Below are 25,017 nucleotides of genomic sequence, written 5' to 3' on the forward strand. Positions count from 1 at the left end.
AATTTTTTGTTATTTAGTTCTATCTTTATAGTATGATAGAAAACCTTTTTATGTGTTCCTTCTGATTTATAGAACTATTTTAGGATTCTTTTTGACTTAGTATATCAATTTTTTGGTGAACATTCTCTGTACACTGGAGAAGAAAGTATATTATATGCTATCTAGGATAGAGTTCAATACATACCCACAAACTATCCCTTACTATTCTTTTAGGTCTTCTGTACCTTTATTTTAAATTCACTTCACCTATCTTGGACTAAATACTCCCATATGTTTGTTCTTTTCTCTGAATTTTCTGTAAGTTTCTGCTTTATGAAGATGTTTGCTATGTTATTTGGTACTTAGATACTCATGTTATGATCTTTAATAAAGTCTTTTGTCCTCAAGTTAAGACCACCAATGTAATCTGGTATGTAACAGAAATATTTTGAGAACTTCGTATTTAATCACACAAAATATTTTTTAAAATGTCTAGCCCAGGGATTAAAATTTCATAAATTGAAAAAAAATTATTCCTTCATCAAGGACACTCTTAAGTGTAATGGTCCTTTTTTTACTATAATGTGTGTGGTACTGAAGAACCCAAGTTTTGCCTCCCTCCCTCTCTGTTTGTAACTATTTTTTTTCCCTTCCACAGAGCCTGCTACTAGCTTGATTCATGCTAAGGATCCAGCAATTTATGCAACGTTGTTTTTGTATCATCAGTGGAGATGTCAACAGAGCAAAGTGGCAAATAACAACTTAGAATTATTTAAAAAAAAAAAAAAAAAAGTTTTGACCTTGCAGATTCCTTGAATGAGTCTCAGGGACCCCAGGGTTCCATGCATCACACTTGGAGAACCATCACTCTACAAAAACCCAATACATTTTTATCCCATAATAAATAGTATACTGGAAGGCAATATACAAGACTGGATGGAAGTACATCTTTGTGGTCAGATACACCTGGAAGCAAATTTAAGCTGTGTTGATTACAGGCTGTGAAACTTTGGGCAAGTAACTTTAGAAGCCATAATTTCATTATCTGTAAAGTGATTCTACTAACAGCATCTAAAGGAATTGCTTCAAGGATTAAATGAACGAATATATAGTGTATATCCAGTGCCTATCACATAGATCTCAAAAAGCATTAGCTTTTTTAAATTATTTAATTAAAATTATTATTTAATTATTTAATTTTTATATAATACATCTATTTTCTAATAATCGCTATCAGGAGAAGAAAAAAATCAAAGATAGTAATTTGGGTAGTTTCTCTAAATCAAAAGTTTAAAAAATAAGCAAAACCTATGAAGCATTAAATTCCTAAAATTTTAGAATATAAGATTTCAGATACTGGCTGTGACATTTTAATTTTAAAGACTTTTTAAAATATTGACCTTTTAACCTTGTCTGTCTTCTCTATCTTTGCATTCTATTTCACTAATTTTGTTAACATCTTCATTTGCCTTTGTCCAACTTATTTAGGGTTACCCTTTTTGTTTTAACTCCTTCAGTTAGATATATGGTTCACCCATTAATTTTTTTTCCTAGTATAAGAATTTAAGTTTATAAATTTCCTTTTACCAAATCAGCTTGTCCAATAAGTTTGCAAATATCTTTTGAATATCATCCAGAGCTAAATATATCCTAATAGGTGTTAGTTCTTCTTTATCCCCTGAATTACTTAGGAATGTCTTAAAATATATATATATATATATATATATATATATATAAATTTGTTTAAAGTTATCTTTTTGTTACTGATTGCCATCTTAATTGAACTGTATCAAGGAATATGGTCTGTATGATATCAGTTTTACTTGTGGATAATTTCTTAATGTACAGAATGCAGTCAATTTTTATAAAATTTCAAGTACACTTAAAAAATGTTTACAATGTTTTCTCTGTCTACCAACTTGATGATGGTTGGGTTCAGGGTTCTATATATGGCTAGTAGCTCAAACTTGTTAACTATGTTGTTCAAATATTCTTTCTTCTCATTAGTTTTAAGTCTGTTGACCTAAGACAAACTTTCCCTCTATGATGTTCTTATATATTTAATAACTTCATCTTTTCAAGCTATGTTATTCTGGTATACATACTCATAATTGAACAATACCTTTTATCATCATATAAAACTCCTATTAATTTTTAATACTGCTCTTTGACTTTATAAATCATTGTATTTGATGTTAATATGTTGTTACATGTATCTGGTCAGGCTATCACCTTTTCAAGGACCTTTTATGAAAAACATATAGGTGGATTTGAATTTTTATTCTACCTGATCACCTGTTTTAATTAGAGAGCTCATACTCTCTTTAGATAACTAATATTTCCATTTAACTAATATTTCCATTTATTTCTATTTTTTGCTTTTAAAGGCCCCAGTTTTTCTTTTGAAATTATTTTTTTCCATATGATTTCCTCTCTTCGATTATTGCTTTGAAACTAGTATCTCTAGATCTATTATTACTTAGCCCAGAAATTTTCACATGCATATTTTCCCTTGTCAAAGCCTAAAGTCATTAAATATATCTGACCTATTAAAAGCTCTGTACAATGCTTTACTGTCACACCACTCTAGGCTTACATGTTCTCATTGTCAGGTATTACAGCATCTTTAATGCCACAGGTAAATATTACTTTTATTATTTTATGCAATTAGGTTTTCTTGAGGTTAACTTCAATGATTATCAATTTTTAATTTCATTCCTCTTTGCATCTCAGACTTTCTTTCCAAGATTGTTTTGTTTCTTCCTCAAGTATAAACCTGAGGCTTTTTTGTTTTGTTTTTCTGTACTTTTTAATTTTTTTTTTTTTTTTTTTTTAATGAGAGCAAGCGTGAGTGGGGGAGGAGCAGAGAGAGAGAGGGAGATAGAGGATCTAAAGCAGGCTCTGCACTGACAGCAGAGAGCCCAATGCAGGGCTCGAACTCAGGAACCATGAGATCATGACCTGAGCTGATGTCCGAGGCTCAACCGATAGCACCACACAGGCGCCCCTGTTGTGTTTTGTTTTTAAAGAGGAAGTCTGTTAAAAGTAAAGCCTCTATTTTCTTTTTAACCTGCAAATAAATCTGTTCCTTGAAAGACCTTTTACCAGAATATAAAATGCTAAATTGATAGCCATTTTCTTTTGTAGGGGATCATTTTGCTTAGAAATCAGCTGTCCGTCTATGTTTGTGAGTAGTCCTTTAGTTCTAGCTGTTTTCAAGATTTTCTCTTTTTCTTTGGTCTTGTTTTCCTTTCTTTCTTCTTTCTTTCTTTCTTTCTTTCTTTCTTTCTTTCTTTCTTTTCTTTCTTTCTTTCTTTCTTTCATTAAGTTTATTCATTTTGAGAGAGAGAGCATGCAAGCGGGAAAAGGGCAGAAAAAGAAGGAGACAGGGAGAGAAAGAATCCCAAGCAGGCTCCAATGCTGTCAGCACAGAGCCCCACGCAGGGCTTGAACTCACAAACTGAGATCATGACCTGAGCCGAAATCAAGAGCTGGCTGCTTAACCAGCTGAGCCACCCAGGCGCCCTAATCTTCAGTCTTCTTTAGGTCTGATGTGAATTTATTTCCTTTCATCCTGTTAGGTAACACTAGCATCCCTGAATATAATGATTCATATAAATTCTAAAAAATTCTTAGGCAGTATCTTTTTGAATACTGACCCTATTAAATTCTATTTATAATCTCCACCCAAAACTCTGATTAGACTAACAACAGTTCATCTCACTATATCCTCCATGTCTCTCTTAGCATCTTCCACATTTTTCATGTCTTTGCTGCATTGTTTTTTGTGGCTTCTTCAGATCTTCCCAATTATCAATTACCCTCACTATATATAACTGGCTGTTTAAAACTCTCATTAAATTTTTAATTTCTATTATTTCACTCTTCACTTTTAGATATTCTATTTGGTTATTTTTTCATATATGTTGGATAGTTTTGATAGTCTCTTTTACTCATGTTTTTAATTTTTAACTTCGTATTTCTTTAAATAAAGTATACTCTTTTTATATTTTTATCTTTTAATTACAAAATCCACAGTTTCTGAAGGCTTGGTCCTATTTTTTTACTGTTTTTGCCAATTACTGCAAACAATGACTTGTTTACTTGTGTGTTTTATGATTTGTTTATTTTGCGAGGAATGATTTCATTTTTAAAATAACTTCATATTGAGACTGTTTAGAGATTTAAGTTTTGGATATGTTGTTAGAGTCTGTGCCTTTGGTTCTTCCAGGTGCCTGGAGGAGCTACCAAACCAAGATAATTAAAAAAAAAATTTTTTTTTTAATGCAGTAAAACACACATAAAATTTGCCATCCTAACAATTTCTTTTATAATTTTTTTGAGAGGGAGTACAGGGATGTCAGCGGGAGAGGGGCAGAGGGAGAGAGAGAATCCCAAGCAGGCTCTGCACTAACTGCAGATGTGGGGCTCGAACTCATGAACCATGAGATCTTGACCCGAACTGAAATCAAGAGTTGGACACTTAACTGACAGCCACCCAGGCGCCCGTACATCCTAACAACTTAAAATGTACAGTCCAGTGGTATTACATACATTCACAATGTTGTGCAACCATCACCACCATCCATCTCCATACCTCTTTTCATCTCATAAAACGAAAACTCCACACCCATTAAACAACCACTCATTATTCCCCTTTACCCCTGGCAACCAAGACTCTACTTTCTATGATTTTGACTACTCCAAGTACTTCCTATAAGCAGAAGCATACAGTATGTGTCTTTCTGTGACCAGCTTATTTTACTTGGTGTAATGTCCTCAAGGTTCCTCCATGTTACACCATCTGTCAGAATTTCCTTCCTTTTCAGACTAAATAATATTCCATTATATGTATACACCAAATTTGCTTATCCATTCATCTGTCCATGGATACTTGAGTTGTTTCTAACCCAGGATGATTTTAAATTAAATTCTAGAATTATGAATTAGTATGAATTCAGATTCCTAAACCCTGTGTCAAATAGTCAATGGCTCTAGTCAAGGAGATTTTCTCCTTTGGGATACAGATATATGTTTTTATTTTCTATCTACTTTAACTTTTGTTTTTCAGTCTAGTATTTTTTACTGTTCCTTAATGAGAGTTTCATATTTCTAGTCTTTTCTACTTCTAGAAACAAATCAGATCAGACAAATTTCCATTCATATGGAATATTCAAAATACCTTTTTTTCAAAATAATTTTAAAATTAGTGGTTTGTTAAATACCAACCATCCACGTGCCTTATTTTTAAAAGACATAACTCATGTAAAGGTTCAAAAGTATCTCTTTAGATAATATAAACACACTAAAGTGACTTATGAAATCTACCTTCAATAATTGGAAGTTTAATGATATAGTGAAACACTTAAACTTCCTATGGGACCACTATGAACAGCTCTAACCCTGTGGGAAAAATTTAAAAGTAGAATATAAGCAAAAGACTTAATGATTTTTCAATGGTGTCGTGATCTCATGAAAATTCCTGGAGATTCAGTATTGAATTCTCATAGGAAAAGGTAAAGATGGCTAAATTCTAACAGGAAAACCCTCCTTGGGGCAGTTACTCGCCCTGATAAAAAGTAACTCTGATACCTTTCCGGTAGGTCTCTATGTTCCAATGCAAAATAAGGCCTAAAAAATCTACAACAACAATTAAACTGAAAATCAGATTAAGAAAAAGAATCCATGATATGCTTTCATAATATTTTCTTCCTTAAAAAAAGCCATTCAGTAGATGGTATCAGAGAATAAAAGAGTTGTTTATATTCCATGCCTTTTAAAAAGTTAACATCAACTGGTTCTTTCAGAAGATCAATAAATTTGATAACCCCTAGCTAGAATACCAAGATAGAAAGGGAAGACACAAATTAAAAATACAGAAATATAAAAAAATAAAACATTACAAAAATGTTAAAAAGGGGGTGCCTGGGTGGCTCAGTCAGTTAAGTGTCTGACTTTGGCTCAGGTCATGATCTCATGGTTCGTGGGTTCAAGCCCTGCATCTGGCTCTGTGCTGACAGCTCAGAGCCTGGAGCCTGCTTCAGATTCTGTGTCTCCCTCTCTCTCTGACCCTCTCCCACTCATGCTCGGTCTGTGTCTCTCCCTGTCTCTCTCTCTCTCTCAAGAAAGAAATAAAACATAAAAAAAAATTTCAAAAACAGACATGAAAAAACAGTCATCACTATTTATCTCATGGACATTAAAAGGGTAATAAAGGAATAGGAATACTATGAATAACTTTGTACCCAGAAATTTGATAACCTACATGAAACAGACCAATTCCTTAAAAGACATCATCTACTAAAACACTAACAACAAATGCTTGTGAGGATATGGAAAAACAGGAATTCTCATTCATTGTTGGTGGGAATGTAAAATGGTATAGTCTCACATTGTTGGTGGGAATGTAAAATGGTACAGTCTGGCAGTTTTTTACAAAGCTCGACAGTTTTGCTAAGATCCAGGAATTGCAGTCCTAGGATTTTACCCACATAAGTTGAAAACTTATATCCACATATAAACCTGTGACTGTTTAATAACATCTTTATTTATAATTGCTAAAAACTGGAGGCAACCAAAATGTCCTTCAACAGGTGAATGGATAAACAAACTGTGGTACATCAACAGCATGGAATATCATTCAGTAATGAAAAGAAATCAGCTATCAAGCTATATGATTCCAACTATATGGCATTCTGGAAAAGGCAAAACTACAGAGACAGTAAAAAGATCAGTGTTTGACACAGGCTGCAGGCATGGGGTAAAGGGATGAGTAGGTAGAGTACAGAGGATTTTTAGGGCAATTGTGTATGACACTGTAACAGGTGGATACATGAAACTACATTTGGCAATACCCACACAACTTTACAACACACACAGAGTGAGACTAATATAAACTCTGGGCTTTATCTAATAATAATGTATCAATACTATTTATCAACTGTAATAGATGCACCACACCAGCAAAAGATGATAGATAATAGGGGAAACTGGGTAGAGGGAGGGCAGAATATGGGAACGCTGTATATCTGCTCCATTTGTCTGTAAACCTAAAACTGCTCTAAAAAACAATCAATTTATTTCTTATTACTTATTTATAAATAAATATTTATTGTTAATTTAAAAAAAAAAACAAAAAATCAGATTAATTGAAACATCTACTTGATGTCACATACTTTTCTTCCTCTAACAAACTATGCAGTAGATGGCACCAGAGTTCCTCTAGAATAAAGAATTATAAGATGTATTGTACTATTCATAATGCTTAGTCTTGATGTTGTTGATACATGCTTTGAGATTGTATTTATTCATTGAATAATATAATTGACATAAAAAAGATGTGTTAGAGACAGCTAAATTTAGGTGCAAATTATATCATCCCAGAAGTAAATAATCATGGAAATCTAGGAATGCGGATCTGAATTATGGAGCAACAGTAATTCTACATTATGGGTAAATAAAAAAGGTGCTATATTAAGCTATTTAAAAACCAAATTCCAACTCACATTTTGACAACAATATAGCACACCCATTTGACACTTCTTGACTAATGGTGAGCAAGTCTCATTAGTAAATTGTCTCTCTCCACAGACTAAAAGCACTCACTAAATATGGCATCAAGGCATTTTAGAATTCATTTTCTCCTCAGACTGGGACAGAAAACAAGCATTATGTCTTTCTAAAAAGCAGAGGGTGAAACCATGTTAATTACCCACGAAGCAACTATTGTCTGTCCACCCCCTGGCATTCAAACTGACATAGTCAATATGCAGTTTTGTGGAGCAAATGAAGTAGATTTGACTTATAAAACACAACCTCTTCTCCCACCTTAATTTATATCATTTTAAAGTGATATTATACAGGAGCCCAGCTATGATGTACTTTACCCACTAGTGGAACCACTGCTACTTTGGTGGGGATAGGAGAGAAGAGATAGAGGGTAAGAAGGAATCAAATAATTATCTGGATACAATAGTAAAATATATTCTTATTTTTCCAAATTTAGAATTCAATTTTCAGAAACCAAATTATCAACGATGGCAGCATGTGGCTAAAATGGTAACATAAAGAAGTACACTATATTTTAATTACCAATATGGTCTTCTCTACACTGGAGAATTACTGTTTAACATTTATTTCCAAGAAAAAAAATATTACTCAGTGTTCCAATCAAATCAATCAATAGTTTTTGGAACACAGTTTAACTGCAGCTGTGGAACTATAGTTTAACTGCAGCTGTGGAACTATAGAATGAGATTAAGTCTGAGTACACAGTAACTGAAAACCAATCTTGGAAGTGAATCCTGTGAAAGTCTACTAAACATTACCAGTGAATACAAAATTATGGACACTGATGCACCTCTGATTTTTCCAGAATAAATGTGTTAATCTTATAAGAGTAAACTATCGTCACCTACATCTTGGGAAATATACCTTGGACAATATGTAGCATAGTGACTCTCAATCTTTTATATTAATTCTCTAATTTAATTCAAAGCCATGTCAATAAATTGTATTTTCTGACAAATTTTATGAAGAAACAGTAGTATCAACTTGAATCAAATATAAAGGAGACTTCTGTTTGGCTTACAATCTTATTACAAGTAAATATATGACTTTTACCAACTTTCAGGACCATTAGACTTCAGTCTCCATCAGGCTGAGAGACAAAAATCTAATCCAACCTCATAATTTTATAGAGAAGGAAATGAAAATCCAGAAAGATCAAATCAAGAGACAGTGGCAGGCTTTAGAACTACAGTTTCCTAATCTTCCAAACTGTACTCTTTACCTAACCACATCGTCTTACTTATAAAAACAGTAAATACAAGTATCACTCCTTATTCAAATTTATTTGGTTCTTGAAATTAAAGAGCAAGTTCAGGTTGCAGTTATTTGAACTTATTTGATTCTGAGTCTTCAATAGAGAGAAATTTATTTGAAAATTTATCTGAATTTATTCAATTCCTGGGGGTTCAAATAAAGAAAATCTATTTTATAAGAAGATGGGGAAGAAAAAAATCCATCCCTTTCCTTTTTGTGCACGTGTTTCTAATTCTATCCCACCAAGTCTCAGGAGTTATAGTCACCGAAATGTCTCTATTATTCTTAGGGTAATATTTAGTTTAATTAGAGAAGAAGACTGTAGTTTCCCCTCAACTCCAAACCTCCCTTCACATGCAATATTATAGAAGGTTCCTAATTACCATGTGCAGAAGTATAGACAATACATTAAGTAGATTAAACTGAACAAATATGTTATAAATCAACATGCTCAGTATGCATGGGTCAATTTACATTATTTTATAATAATCTCATAATTCATTATATAAATTTTATAATCATATATAATTTACATATAGGGTTAAACAATTTCTAAATATGTGATACCCTTTCAATCTCCTTAAACAATTCAGAGGTATTCATCCTTGTTTTAGGTTGGGTCTCTATTCCTCACATGTATTTCTTAATGCCAAATTAACAATGCTGTGGGATAATATTCTAATCATTTTAAAGTTTTTCAAATTTTCCCAACACTCTACTGCAACTGTTTTCCTAGCATGTTGTAACACACTTCCACTACTACATATACTTCAACAAGCTCTAGCATCCATACTATACCAAACAACTAGGAAAAAATATTTAAAAAGGAGCATCTATTAACAATGGAATGTTATCTTCTGGCATCACTGCACTGTATTATCAAGAAAAGATAATTACTCAATATAAAGATTAGTATTAATATATCTAACCGTTTAAGAATTTGTAAGAGAATTTAAGAACATGGTTAACCAAATCTCTCAGATTAAAAAAAAAACAACACCTGATTTTCATTAATGATTTCATCCTTGCTTTAGCTAAAATCTCTTGCGATAGAAGCAATAAATGGGAAAACCTCACAGACTTAGATTTCCCCTCCCTTTCCTAATCATTCTCCAGGAAAAGATATTAACAAGTATTATACTTATAAGACCAGAGGACAAACAGCAGCACACACTCTTGCCCACTCCATTAAAAGGTATAGCTAAGACATATAAAAAGGAAATTTCTAGGTTGCTATATTAATTTTCAATTTATCCATTGATAAGCCTAGCTATATACTTCTCAAATAAGAAAAAGAACTAAAGACTGACAAAGTGAAACAAAGTCTGGTCTAGTCTTATAATAAAGCATAGAAGCAGCCAGGAGAGTCCTCTGACCTGGGTTTCACATTTACAAATTTGCCACACATTAAAATTTTAATATCATCTTCAAATGAGGTTATATATTTTTATATGACAGGACTAAAAAACAGGCTTTCATCTTAAAACTTCAAATTTCCATCCCTAGAAATTACAAAACAATACTGGATATTACAAATTAATACTTTTTATACACCTAATAATGACACTGTAAATATAATAATTTCATTTCATTTCATAAATGTGTTTAAGGCTTAATTTATTACACAAAACATTTAAAATGCACGATAGATGGTATAGCCCACATGAAATAAGTAAAGTTGCTAAGCCTCTCTCAACTTTTCAGAGATTCCCCTTTTTATTTTCTTAGTCTTAAGCTTACTTTCATCTGTCTAGTTTCTTTAGCTCCCACATGGAAGATTAAAACTATGTCTTCAACCTCACAAGGCTGGATGGATTAGTAGATACAAAGGCACTTCAACAAGGTTAAAGCACTAGTCAAACACAAGACATCACTAATGACCTGATAAATGACTTGTATCCAGAATGTTTAAGAATATGTACAAATCAATAATAGAGAGTAAATAACCCAAACAAAAAATGGGCAAACGACTTAAATAGATCTTTTAACAAAAGAAAATATACAAACTGCCTATAAGAACTTGAAAAGGCACTCAACATCATTCCCTGATAACTCATAGTTATCAGGGAAATGCGATTTAAAACAAAATGAGATACCATTTCACACCTACTAGATTAGCTAGTTACAAAGACTGGTAACAATCATTGCTAACAGGGATCTGGAGTAACTAGAATTCTTATGCATTTCTGAGTCTGTAAACTGACTAATTTTGGAGAATGGCATAAAAGTTTTCAATGTATTTTGGGGCACCTGGGTGGCTCAGTCTGTTAAGCGGCCGACTTGGGCTCAGGTCTTGATCTCGCGGTCCATGAGTTAAAGCCCTGCATCGGGCTCTGTGCTGACAGCTCAGAGCCTGGAGCCTGTTTCAGATTCTGTGTCTCCCTCTCTCTGACCCTCCCCTGTTCATGCTGTGTCTCTCTCTGTCTCAAAAATAAATAAACGTTAAAAAAAAAAAGTTTTCAATGTATTTTAAAATATACATGACATTATGATCTAGCAATTCTACTCCTGTGTATTTTCCCAAGAGAAATAAAACAGCTCTTCAAACAGTATAACAGTAACATTCATAGCAGCCTTATTAAGAATCCCTAGCTACTTATTAATAACTCCTTTCAGATGAGGTAATAAGAAAGAACAAAGAATCAAAAATGATTCTTGCACTTTAATCCTGAGTGACTGGGAAGGTGTCAATGGCACTAAAAATGGGAAACATAGGAAAAATAGAAGGTTTAACAAGGAATATTAGTTTAGATTCACTGAACTTAAAATTCTTCCCAAATATATACATGACAATGTCTAGAAAATAGCATGGAAGCTAGACAGGGGCTATGGCTCATCTAAACAGAGGTTAAATGTGACACTGGAAAAGGGGATGAGATATGGAAGGGTAAAAAAGAGATATGTATAGGTTTATAAATATACATATGTGTGAATATATAAATTATAAGGACACAGTCTTTAAGGTGTAACATTCGAAGGACAGCATGAAGATCAAATAGTAAGGGAGACAATTCTTAACTCTTTTTTTTTTTTTTTTTTTCAAGGATTCCTTCAGCAATGTGGTCAAAACTATGGGATCCTCGGGGAGCCTGGGTGGCTCAGTCATTTGAGCCTCCGACTTCGGCTCAGGTCATGATCTTACAGTTCCTGAGTTCGGCCCTGCATGAGGCCAGCCCTGCATGGGACAAAGCGGAGCCTGCTTTGGATCCTCTGTCGGGCTGTCTCTGCCCCTCCTCCACTCACACTCTGGTTCTCAAATGTAATTTAAAAAAAAAAAAAAAAAAGGAACAATTACGGGATCCTTCTCAATCATGTTTTAAAAGCACAAATATAGGGGCACCTGGGTGGCTCAGTCAGTTGACTGACTTCAGCTCAGGTCATGATCTCACGGTTTGTAAGTTCGAGACCCACAGCCGGCTCTGTGCTGACAGCTCAAAGCCTGGAGCCTGCTTCCAATTCTGTGTCTCCCCCTCTCTCAGTCCCTCTCCCCCTCATGTTCTGTCTCTTTCTCTCAAAAATAAATAAATGTTAAAAAAAATTTTTTAAAGCACAAATATATAAGATTATAAAAGAAACCAACTATAATGAAATTATAACTGTCAAAAAATGTTTACATTGAAATATTGTTATATATGTTTTTCTTAATACATTAAAATATAAGATTTAGTAGTAAATCTAATATCTACCATAATTTCAAAGTAGTGAGAATTATAAACAATAATTTATATGACACAAAATAGCTATTATTTTAATTCCTGGAACAGGTATTATTACTACTACTGTTGTTTGTTGTCAACATTTATATTTGAAGGAAATATTTAATTTCAGGTAGGAGTTAGTGAAAATAAAGACGTCATTTTTTTTTTTTCATGAAATCTTATCCATGAACTTTTAGAGGAGTATCCCAGGTTAAGAACCTCTGAGTTAGGAAGTAAAATTAAAGAGACATAAAACCTTGATGAGATGGTATCATGGAAATTATAGTAGCAAAATAGCAAATGCTATTTTTAACGTGCAGCGAAAAAATCTTGTACCCACAGCTTCTGCTTCATTTCTTACAATTGTGAAGTAGAATAAGAAAGATCAGAGAATGGTATGTTAAGCAAAGTAAGGTAGAAAAGGTTCGGAGGTTTCTGAATATTTTGAGTAAAATAAATCATAACTGTATTTAAACTAATTTTAAAATATATATCCCCATTAGGAATCACCTGATAAACCACCATAACCACAGACTGCCAATACAATAATCATTCTATGTACCAGACAATCCACTCCCATCCTGCTTCATCCAGCTTCCGTTTCTCACAAAATCTACTGATAAATTCTATCATGCAAGCCAGGGTCAGAACAGATGAATAATAATGTCATAAGTCTTTTCAGCTGGCCTAACTGCTACCCTAGGGATATGAAACATTTCATTATGATACTGAACAGGAGGGGTAAACCATTTTCTTCTTATAGGGATGCAGTCACACAAGCTATTCTAGGTACATTATCTTAATGCTCATATTTCTTGACATAATAGTCTGTATTGTAGTAAAAAATTGATGAGAAATTATTTGGAATGCTGACTCATTTCTCATGATAGGTTGCTTTTTTTTCTGCCTCTCAGCAGCTATGGTACTTGCTATTAAGTAGTATCAATCTCTAACCCAATAAAGTACTTGTTTAGGTAATACCTTATTCCTCCATAGCCACGTACAACAGAGCTTAGAAGTCACTGTCCAGAGGCTGCTGCGGAAGAATTATGGCTGGGAATGGCACAAGTGTTTGTAAATATAACCACTTGTAGAACTCTCTAATGTGGCACCCAGAGAAAATACCAACATCTCCAGATAAGCTTTTATTTATTTTTTTTTAAAGGAATCTCTAGGCCTGACATGGGGCTCGAACTCACAACCCCAAGAACAAGAGTCACATGCTTTAGTGACTAAGCCAGCCAGGCACCCCTCTAGACAAGCTTTTATTCATTCATTCATTCATCATTCATTCACTCATTCATTTTTCAAACAAGGCTTTAGATCTGTTAAAGCTGGGGCATTCCTGAGAACACACAGAAGACAAATAGAAACAACCAGCAAAGTAAAATTATTAAAAAGCAGACTCCCTATCAAAGAAAATCTAATACTTTACAATAGAGTGTAGCTAAAATAAGGTTGTAAAAACTATTCTAAGACAGTAAAGTTTGATAAGGACTACTATGGGGCCTACTATAGGATTTAAATGTATTTTTTCTGGACATGATCTGGACAGGTCATGTAGAGTATCTAATATTCATTTACAAACAGAAAGGTAAACTGAGGAGTGAGGCTTAATGCTCAACTAGCAAGACTAATACTATTGCTCTTTCGTGTCTATTGATTTTGAGCCATAAAAGACCCTCCCAAATATTGCTTTTTTTACTTTATTATCTTTTATTTTAAGTGGAATGAGACTCTAAACAAAATTCAAATAAATTACTATTAAAAACTATTAAAAAAAAACACTATCTAGAGAATAATGGAATAGCTACAGAGGCACAGAGCCATATTTTAACCGAAGATCATCTTTCTTTGTTAGAAGTTATTAAAAATCAATTATCAAGACTAATAACTAAGATCATCTGGCACAGGGTAATAAAAGAGATCGTGAGAAAGAACACATATTTTCTGCTCACTAGGTGTTAGCAATCCAATATGGAAGGACACAATGTAAAGAATATATATTCTTGGAGGAGTATCTTGAGATTCATTTGATCTTCCACCTCAGTATCCCTGAGTAGAGTACAAGAGGTTAAAGATGACATGTGAGCCAAGAGCACATGAACTACTCTATTTTATCTCCACTTACCCCATTACAACATGCCAGTGTCCTCCTTGAGACTGAGCACCGTGTCTTATTCATTTACCTTTTCAGTGATCTACCATGGTCCCACACACAAGGTAATTCAATAAATTTCATAAATAAATGACTCTTCACTCTTTAAAGGGAGTAAGGACTGCATGAACAATTTGGTGATAAGATGATCTGTTTGTTTGTTTTTTTTTTTTTTTTAATTTACAGGAGATAGAAAAATAAGGAGAGAATATTCCTTTACTCTCACACACCTTACACAAAAGGCTACTGAACAGTCACTTAAGGAAATTATTAGAGGAAAAATGGTTTTTTTTTCTTTTTTCGCCAAGTCTTATAAGCTAGTTGGCTCAGAGGAGGAAAGAAAAGAAGAATAAAGAATATTTATTTTGGGGAGTGAGAAAGCAGGGGAGAGGCAAAGAAAGATGGGGACAGAGGATCCAAAACTGGCTCTGTGCTGACAACAGAGAGCCCGATGCGGGGCTCAAACTCACAAATCCTGAGATCATGACCTGAGCCAAAGTCAGATGCTTAACTGACTGAGCCACCCAGGTACCCCAAGAATAAAGACTTAAACATTAAACACTATGTGTTTAAACTGCTTTCAATTTGGTTTACTGTGTCTCTACTAAACATGCATTATAAAAGATAAAAACAAAATCAAAAGATGAAATGAATAGACCTGGGTTTCCTGAAGCTTGTTTTTATTCCACAGATTTAATGGTCTCAATCGTCCATGTAGAATGAGGAATCCACCAGATCAGAGGAACACAGAGACATAGAACCATATGATCTTTCCCTCATAACATTTTAGGGTTTTTAGGCGGTGGGGTAGGTAGGAAGGAGGATAGAACCATCTGATTTTAAGAATCCACATCATTATCATAAAAGGAAACTCTTGCTGCACCCCACTTATACTTGCAAGTTTCATTTCTAACAGCCCACTTGAGATTTTAGTAAAAGCCATGGCCTACCACACAGCTTAATGTAGCTACTGGGTGGCTCAGTCAACGCTGGTTGAGTGTCTGACTTCGTTCAGCTCAGGTCATGATCTCCTGTTTCGTGGGTTCAAGTCCTGTCTCAGGCTCTGTGCTGACAGTTCAGAGCCTGGAACCTGCTTTGGATTCTGTCTCTCTCTCTCTCTCTCTGCCCCTCCCCCACTTATGCTCTAACTTTCTCTCTCTCTCTCTCTGAAAAATAAACATTAAAAAAATTTTTTTTTAAAAAGGATACGGACATGATATCACCTTTTAGTCCTAAATCATTTTGCCTCTCCCTATCCATCTGCTCCCAGTATTTTTGCATCTTTAACACCATGAACTGACCACCGTATTTGTGAACCTCCTAGCCTTCTTAAAACAGAAGTCCAACTCCCCTGTGACTACAACTTTCCCTATTAGATCTTCTAGCTATTAAATATTCTTGTAAATCAGCCCACCAATTCTGGATTTGGGAATAATCAATCTCTAAAATGTATCTTCAGAGCAGAGTTTTCAAATTTTGTTGAACGTTTAACTTCACCAATTTTTTTTTTTTTTAATTTTTTTTTCAATGTTTTTTATTTATTTTTGGGACAGAGAGAGACAGAGCATGAAAGGGGGAGGGGCAGAGAGAGAGGGAGACACAGAATCGGAAACAGGCTCCAGGCTCCGAGCCATCAGCCCAGAGCCCGACGCGGGGCTCGAACTCACGGACCGCGAGATCGTGACCTGGCTGAAGTCGGAGGCTCAACCGACTGCGCCACCCAGGCGCCCCTTAACTTCACCAATTAACAAAACTGAGAATGCACCTTTAAAATATGTATATTTTTTATGGGGTGCCTGGGTGGCTCAGTTGGTTAGGCATCCGACTTTGGCTCAGGTCATGATCTCACAGTTCATGGGTTCAAGCCCCATGTCAGGCTCTGTGCTGACAGCTCAGAGCTTGGAGCCTGCTTCAGATTCTGTGTCTCCTTCTCTCTCTGCCCCTTCCCGGCTCACACTCTCTTGCACTCTACTTTCTCTCTCTCAAAAATAAATAAATATTAAAAAAAAATATTTATAAATTACACAGTAGCATTCTTATTCTGAGCTAAGCATCTCAAAGGACAGCATATACTTGGAGGAAGGTTCATCAATGATAGAATATTGTAAGGCCACGTATCTGTTTTTTGACTTAATTCAGATAAAACTACATAGCAGAGTATATAAATTCATTTAGCTAGGCTATATAAACTATAATATATCACAACGCACTGAAATATATCACTCAAAATGCAAACCGAAGAATGAGGGCGCCATTTTCAACTCCTCCTTGGATGAGAAACTGGACTCTCACTCTTCTCTCCCAGGATACTAGGTCACCCTTATATGACAAGAGTCTTCTGATATAAAGACCAAGTAAGGGTGCCACTGTCAGTCCATATGTCAAAGATAGTAAATATTAACTTTTATTTTTATTATGCTTTTAAAAATACTTTAAATTTTGAAGTAACTTTAGACTACATAAGTTTCAAAAGCAGTACACACAGAGTTCCTATATATTCTTCTTTCACCTCTTTCCTAATGTTAACATCCTATATAACCAACTAGCAATACCTAGAAATTAACATTGGCATAATACTATTAACTAAACCATAGACTGTATTTGAATTCATCAGTTTTCCACTAACATTCTTCCTCTGTTCCAGAATCCAATCCAAGATTCCACAATGCACTTAGTTGTTTGCTCTAATCAGTTAAAGTTCCCTAGTCTTCCCTTGTCTTTCATGATCCTGGCATCTTGGAGGAGTTCTGGTCAGTTATTTGGAAGAACGTTCCTTAATATATGTGAAGCTTTTTCATGATTAATTCCAAGTTATGCATTTTTGGCAATCTACGACAGAAGTAATGTGCCTTTTTCAGTGCATCAGATCAGTGCACCATTAAGACTCGATATGTTTTGTTACTGGTGATATTAACCCTTGATCGCCTGGGTCAAGTTGGTGTCTGCTGAATTTCTATGAATTATATTGTTATTTATCTTTTTGCTCAAATTGTTCCAGTTTTGGCCTCCAAACTCTTTCAGGTTGCCTCCTGTGTCCCACCCAATATATTCCTATCCTCTTCTGAGCACTTTTTTACTTTCTGGTACCACAAAATGTTCCAAACTCATTTTATATTTTCTCAGTCCCAGCAATGGAAGCAACCACTTCTCCAAGGATCTTTGGTTCCTTTTATTGCAGAAGTTTCATTTCATTAAGTACATATATTGATGTAAATAGAATTCCTGTACTCCAGTGGATCATCTTATTTAACCCGTCTTCATGCAGAAATGATTTTAGAAAGCTCTGTTCTATAGCACTGCTACATAATGATAATTATTTTTTTTGCTCTAACAAAATACTCAGCAATAATGATGGAACACTATTAATAGTCCACCACAGTTTTATCTCTATACCTTATAGACGTGTGAGGCCTGCAACTCTGAACTCCAATAACTATAAGAAATGAGGATGTCAGAGCTACATAAACATACCTAGTCTAGGTAAGCACTGAGCACTACTCCACTAAAGAGAGGGTATTTCTTTTAGAAACAACCTCAATCAGTATTGTCAGAACAATAAGTATGTTTTTAGGAAAACAAATATGGATAAAGACTCACACACACAAAAAATTAGCATCTAATATGGGCTCACAGATGGTTTGTAGAACTCTAGATTGTTTTAAGTTGAAGGAATGAGGTAATTGCAAAGAAAATTGCAAAGAGCCAGTAGGCCATAGCATACCCAAAAGGCTTTGGAGTTCAAACACTACCAGATAATTAGAGTTATATGATCAGATTCGCTAGCATATTTGGTTAGCATCGGGGTTCCAGTTATTCATCAGAAACACTGGCAGCCTCATTTAGTATGTTCACAACAGAAGTAACTCTAGGCAAGCCACTTTAATACCTTACTGGCTTAAATAAAACATAAATTTTCTTAAATACACATGAAAGCATTTTAACATTTCTAGTTAAAGGGGCACCTGAGTGGCTTAGTCAGTTAAGCAGTTAAATGTCCAACTCTTCATTTCAGCTCAGCTCAAGATCTCATGGTCATGAGACTTAGCCCTGCGTCAGACTCTGTGCCAGGTGTGGAGCCTGCTTGAAATTCTCTCTGTCCCTCCCTGCAATGTCCCCCTTCAAAAAAAGGTATACTCTCAATTACTCATATCTAAAGAAGTAAAAAGTAATCTAACGTAATAGTCCCCAAATATTTTATATTTTGCTTCAGAAAATGTGTCCTTTCGTTGCACAAATATATTGATATAGGATTTTCACTTTATTAAGTTAATATTTTAAAATTAGTTTTGGTTCTCTGAGCGTTCAGAACATGGAAGGAATTAGAAAAATAGCTACCAGAATTGGCCAACTTTGCAAACTATGCTGAAATTTTCCCTCAAAGTGTTCCACGTGGTTGATTGACATAAATGTCTGCAAAATAATTTTTTCCAGTATTTCTTTATGTTTTGTTTTACTTCCTGAATGTTACATAGGCTAAGAATATATACCAACACATCTTAGCAAAAAGTTTTCCATTTTATTAACTAAGAAACTGATGCACAAAAGTGACTTTTTATTTGTACAAAACAAACACAATACTGTAATTTGCAATACAAATTTGCAATTTGTATCCTATTAGCGGACAATTCTACTCCCTCAAAACATCCAAAGAATACTATTTGCTGCTGACAGTTTTGAAGCATTACTACTCACTTTTAAGACTGTATGCTACCTTACATCTTGATGTTACTTATTAATTCATGGAATCCTAAAGACCACACTCTTAATAATCAGATGATTTAATGTGGCAGCTAAACTCTCAATGGTCTCCCTTTGTTGATTTATTGTCATTCCAGGTAATTGATGATAATGATAATAAATAAAAGTAGCAGCAGTTGTAGATTACTGAGTGCTTACATGCATTATCTCTTCCTCCTCAACTTATTGAGGTATAACTGGTATATAAAAACTGCACATAATTAATGCATACAACCTGGTGGGTTTGGATACATTAACTCTTCTAATCATCACAATAATCCTCTTGAGAAAGCTAGAATTATTCCCATCCTATAGAAATGGAAACAAGTCTTAAAGAGTTAAAAAGTTTGCCCAAGGTCACACAAGGCTGAATATATCAGCCAGGACTAGACTCTTGGTCTAATCCAAAACCCAACATTTTACCTACTATGCCTTACTATGACAAGAGCAGGCCATTTAGATGCCAGTGCCTAGCTTTCTCATACAACAAAAGCAACAAAAATTAGTACAATCCACCATGGAGTTACTTTTCACTGAATACCTATTATAATATGGTACTAAGCTAGATGTTTCATCTACATTATATTAATGATATAATTCACAATGATATGGTATCACCAAGTTAAATAACTTGCCCAATATCATAGCTAATTTAATGGAAAAAAACTGCAAGCAACACATTTAGGTTTGACTCCATAGCCCATATTCTTTTTTCCACCAGAAGCTACAACTGAACACACATGATTAAAACATTAAAACCTTAACCATTATCTTCTATTTTAACAAAACTACATTTTTGGTGGATGAGGACAGACAACAGAGTATAAATATCTATAATTATTGTGCCTCTTCTGCAGATGAGAAAACTTAAGTCACAAAAAGGGTTAGCAGTTTGTCAGAATCACATAATATATGGTGGGACAGATTTGAATTCCTATCTGTTCAATTGTGAACTTATGCTTTGGTCCCTTCCATTAAATATAGAAACAGTTTAAAGACTTCACTCAAAACATTTTAAGGAGGAAAACTCACACACACACACACACACACACACACACACACACACACACACACAAAATATAAATCCATATGGAAAAGGCAGGGGATAACTACTAGTTATTACTAAAAAATCAATATTATTAATTGATAACCTTTATAAAACAGTCTGAGAAGGTTGTGGATTATGCACAACTAGCCAACAGCAAATAGTAAACTGTAACTGACAGTTCAAATTTATGTAAGCTAAAAATGGCAAGATGGCAATTTACAAACTAATTTATCACATTTCACAAGTATGGTATTTGAAAAAACCCTCTACTAGAATCCTAGACTCCTTGTATGTTGGTGAGTAAGAGAAATTCAGAAAGAATGAGGTTCTGAAGTACTATGGGGACCAGGAAATTCTTTAAAACAGAATATAGATCATATTAAATGAGACAGACAGGCAAGCTCATATGGTAGGCCTGGCCTATAATTTAGGTGATTTTTACACTAGATTTTCTCATTCATAAAACTACAGTATATGGAAAAAATTATCTGGAATATAATTTCCTAGAAATCAGAATAAGGAAGTGATCAACTCTGTCAAACGATGCTGAAAGGTTAAGTAAGATGAGAACTGATAGCTTCCCTCTGAATAATACAAGATGGAATTACCAAGGAAACTGATAAAACAATTAGTGAAGTAGTAGGAAAGAAAGTCCAATTGGGACAGGTTAAAAAGAAAAGGGGAATTGAGAAGTGAAGACAGTAAAAGTACAGATAATAAATATTTACTAAATATCTGTGTGTCAGATGCTTGAGATATATTAGTCAACAGAAGTACAAAATCCAATTCTTCATGGTGCTTATATTCCAGCAGAAGAAAGACAATACATAGTAAATAAAGGAAGAAGTAAATTATATATGTTAGAATGTAATTGTGCTACAAAAATAAAAAGTAACTTTTTAGTTGTTGGAGAGCTGACGAAAAAGAGAAAATAACTACTTGAAAGAGAGGAAACTGATTAGGCAAGACTTATAAAGTCAACATAATTGGGTGTTTTACTCTAGCCAAGTTTAGCTGGTCAGGGCAAGTGTGTAATATATGAGGAATGGGACTAAAACACAGATAAGGTTCTAATAAGCAAATATGACACAGGAAGAGAGAATTAACGGAGTTAAGATTTTTATATGAAAGATGATCACAGTGATTATTAAGCACACTATCAGAGCTATGCAGCTTCACTTCTGCCACATCTAGGAGAAGTGAAGTCATGTCGAGGAGACAATGAAGAGTTGAAAATTGGTGTGGTCAATAGACTGGAAATTGTAATGAGGTTAAAAAAATGGGGGAGTAGGATGAGTACTGGAATGAAGTTGTAGTCACAGAAAGAGATGGCTGAAATTAGATTTGAGAGGCGGCAAAGGTCTAGGAATGGTCATGGAGAAAGACGGCTGGAGGGGAATGGAGGAAAAGATCATTGGAAATGAAGAGGTCCAGAGTGTCCAGAGTGTTGAATATATCACCTACATAGAATTTGAAGTCACTAAGAATTGTGATGGGAATAACATTTGGGAGGAATAAAGTGAATAGGTTGGTAGAGGTCCACAACATGATAATATAGATGGAATAGTTTGCTGTCATGTGCTTCAAAGGAGCTCAGGGTTTTGAGTGAGGAGGGTGAATAAATGATGGGAAAGCAGCTATAAAGATATTAGAGGTTACCTGCCAATGGTATCATCCTATATTACATAAAGCAAGAAATTAAAAACAGCCAGTAAGGGGAGGGCTACAAAAGCATCTCTTACGAATATGCAGATCTGAGTGACAACAATAAAATAAAGGGAACATTAAGAGGAAGAGCCTGAGGACACAGGAGATTTTTGCTGATTAAAGACCACAAGTTTCAAAAGACAAAGTAGAAATATGGGTGCTTGTAAAGGGATAACTGACTCGAATCTGAGGATAAAAAAGACAAAAGGAGATAAGAATGCAGATGATAATGAGTGACCTGACAGTTGGCCTTTAATTCCTGTAATGGATGGTATTGCAAGTAGAAAAGTGATTTTATCAGAAGGCAAAAATCTTAAATCCAGTTCTAATTTTAAGTGTATTTTCTTAGAATTTCATTCATATCTTCCAGATTATGACAAAACAAGAAAAATATTTTCATAAACACCTTTGAACGTGGCCCATAACAGTATGTGAGTTATTTTATGGCACTAATACACAGTTTCCGGAAAGTTCCAAATGGCAACCCATATAGGAGAAATTCGATGTATGACCCACAATGATCTCACAAAGGCATATTTGTGTAAGAAACTCTGGGCATGAATGTATCAGGTCAAATTTACACAGTCACTCATGGATGCCTGCATTTAGAGAAAAGCAATCTAAAAGATTTCTTAGAAGAAATCAAATGCTTTATTAACAGTCATAACCAATTGTTTAGCAAGCCATATTAATATTTATTTCTTGATATAAGATTTAAAAATTAAGAGTTTAAAAGGAAAAGGATCTGAGTTCAGAAAAGGCTGAAAGACTTTATATAAAACCTGGCTACCAATTAATTTAAGGGGAAAGGGTTGGTTAATATCAGCTTTCAACTAACTGCATCAAATATATTAGGAAAGGTCTCTGAAAACAAAAAAACCAGAATAGTAGTTGCATGAATGCTAATATGTGTGTGGATAAAAGATAAAGCAGGTGAAACATATTGTATTTTGATGAAGAAAGATTTCATTTTATCATATATTTAGCAGTATGATTCATTCAACTACTATCTTTCCAATTTAGTCAAGTAACCTTCTTTAATTTAAAAATAAAAGATGAGACATCTTCCTGAATCATAAGCTGGTGACTTACACTGCTTCAGGTAATCTGAGAATGCGAAGCAAAAAGTAAAAATAATTTAGTTTATATCTGATGGGGATACTTTGGAAAAGGCATTTTATATCTACATGGCTATGTTTCTACACACTTCAAAACAAACTGATACTCAAACTATACACAGTAACAAACTTAAGTACAGAGTAGGGAAAGGTAAACTATATATACATACTAATTAATTTCTTTCTTCAAATCAAATAAGTAGTAATATTAGAATAGGTAGTGAAACTGGAAGATACCTGGACAGTTTATTAGTACGCATTCATAAGTTCAACAAGTATTTCCTGAAGACAGATGTAATAAGTATTGTTCTAAATACTGAGGATACTGCAATTAACAAAAAAAAAGTGCCTGCTTTCATGGAGCTTTCATTCTATTTTAACACTATAGACAATTTTAGGGTAAACCTCTGGAAGGAATTCTATTTTGAAAAATTTTGAAAAATTTCTGAATAATATTCAAAGCTAGTTAAAAGTTCATCTCTGTAGTAATATACCCTCCCCCCCCCCCATTTATTCAACTCTGAAAAAGTATTTTTGACTAGCTTCTAATTATGGGGGATTTGCCAAACTATTTAGTATTTAAGTTTCCTCTAATCTATTATTAAACACTACAAGGAAACTAATCGCTGAAAGTGTCCATGGTTCATAAAAGGGAAAATTGAAGTGTAGAAGAAATATAGCATTTCTCATAGTCCTCTCTAGTCTGCCTAATTCAATTAAAATAGCTCTAATCCTAGCTGGCTAATAAGTATAGAATAGGAAAGTCTTCCTACTTAGTATATAAAAGAATCTAGGTGCTCCTCACACAGAACACTTTTTAACTTTCTTTTTTTTTTTTTTTTTTTAACTTCCTGAGGATTCAAATGTTTGTAATAGGACTAAAAGACACATTACTTAACTTCTCTGTGTTTCACTGTCTCTACCTGTTAAAATGATAACAGTACCTATCTCTTAACATTGTTTTCAGATTAAACGAGATTAAGGCATAAAAAGGTTTCAGTGCTCAATCATAACTGATGACATCAACCATCTCATTACCCTGTGTAGTGGGTTCTTAATAACAGTTTATACTTATCACTATCTTCGTCCCTAAAACCACAGTTAGGAAAAATAATAAACAAGCTATAATAAAGCTATTAAAAGATTTCTTTACGTTTTGGCAAGATGATTAACATGCATATATTCCTCAAACTAAGCAAAAGATCAGTATCTGTTGAGTATCAGTAACATTAATGTTACTAATATCCAGAATTCCTGAAAATGGCTGAGTTTGGGAAATTTTCAGGAATCAAATAAAAGCTCCACCAACAATATGCTTTATCAACATTTTATTTATTACTCCAAAGGCTCAGAAGTGTTTCTTATCTTTAAAAACATGTTTATGCCTTTTATTTTCAAGTAGGGTTAACAGTGGAATTAAATAAACAGAGATGTTATCATCACTTAAAGATACTATTATTATCTTCTGGCCTTATCCTAATCCAGACCATATTGGAAACCTCTAAAATGATTTTATTCAAAGAAAATTAAAAAATAAAGAACAAAAACAAAACCAAGTAAATGGGTAGGAAAGTCCTTATGTTTAATTAAACCTGGAAAATCATGTTGGACTACAAATAAAGGAATTAACAAAGATACGACCTGAAGTCAAAGCAAAAATACTAATAAGAATCTTTCATTTAAAAACTTTGCAATCCTTCAAAGATTGGGAAGAAAGCCAAGATTCACCTCAAATGGAGAGGTCACTAA

General features: G+C 34.0%; 1 protein-coding gene across 12 annotated transcripts in view; it reads right to left on the reverse strand.

Annotated features, from left to right (window-relative positions):
• The window catches only part of LCORL (ligand dependent nuclear receptor corepressor like), a 167,683-nt gene that overhangs the window by 76,506 nt on the left and 66,160 nt on the right, over positions 1-25,017 (reverse strand). The window lies entirely within an intron of this gene.

Source organism: Panthera onca, chromosome B1, assembly GCF_046562875.1.
Source record: "Panthera onca isolate mPanOnc1 chromosome B1, mPanOnc1 haplotype 2, whole genome shotgun sequence".
Lineage (NCBI taxonomy): Eukaryota > Metazoa > Chordata > Mammalia > Carnivora > Felidae > Panthera > Panthera onca.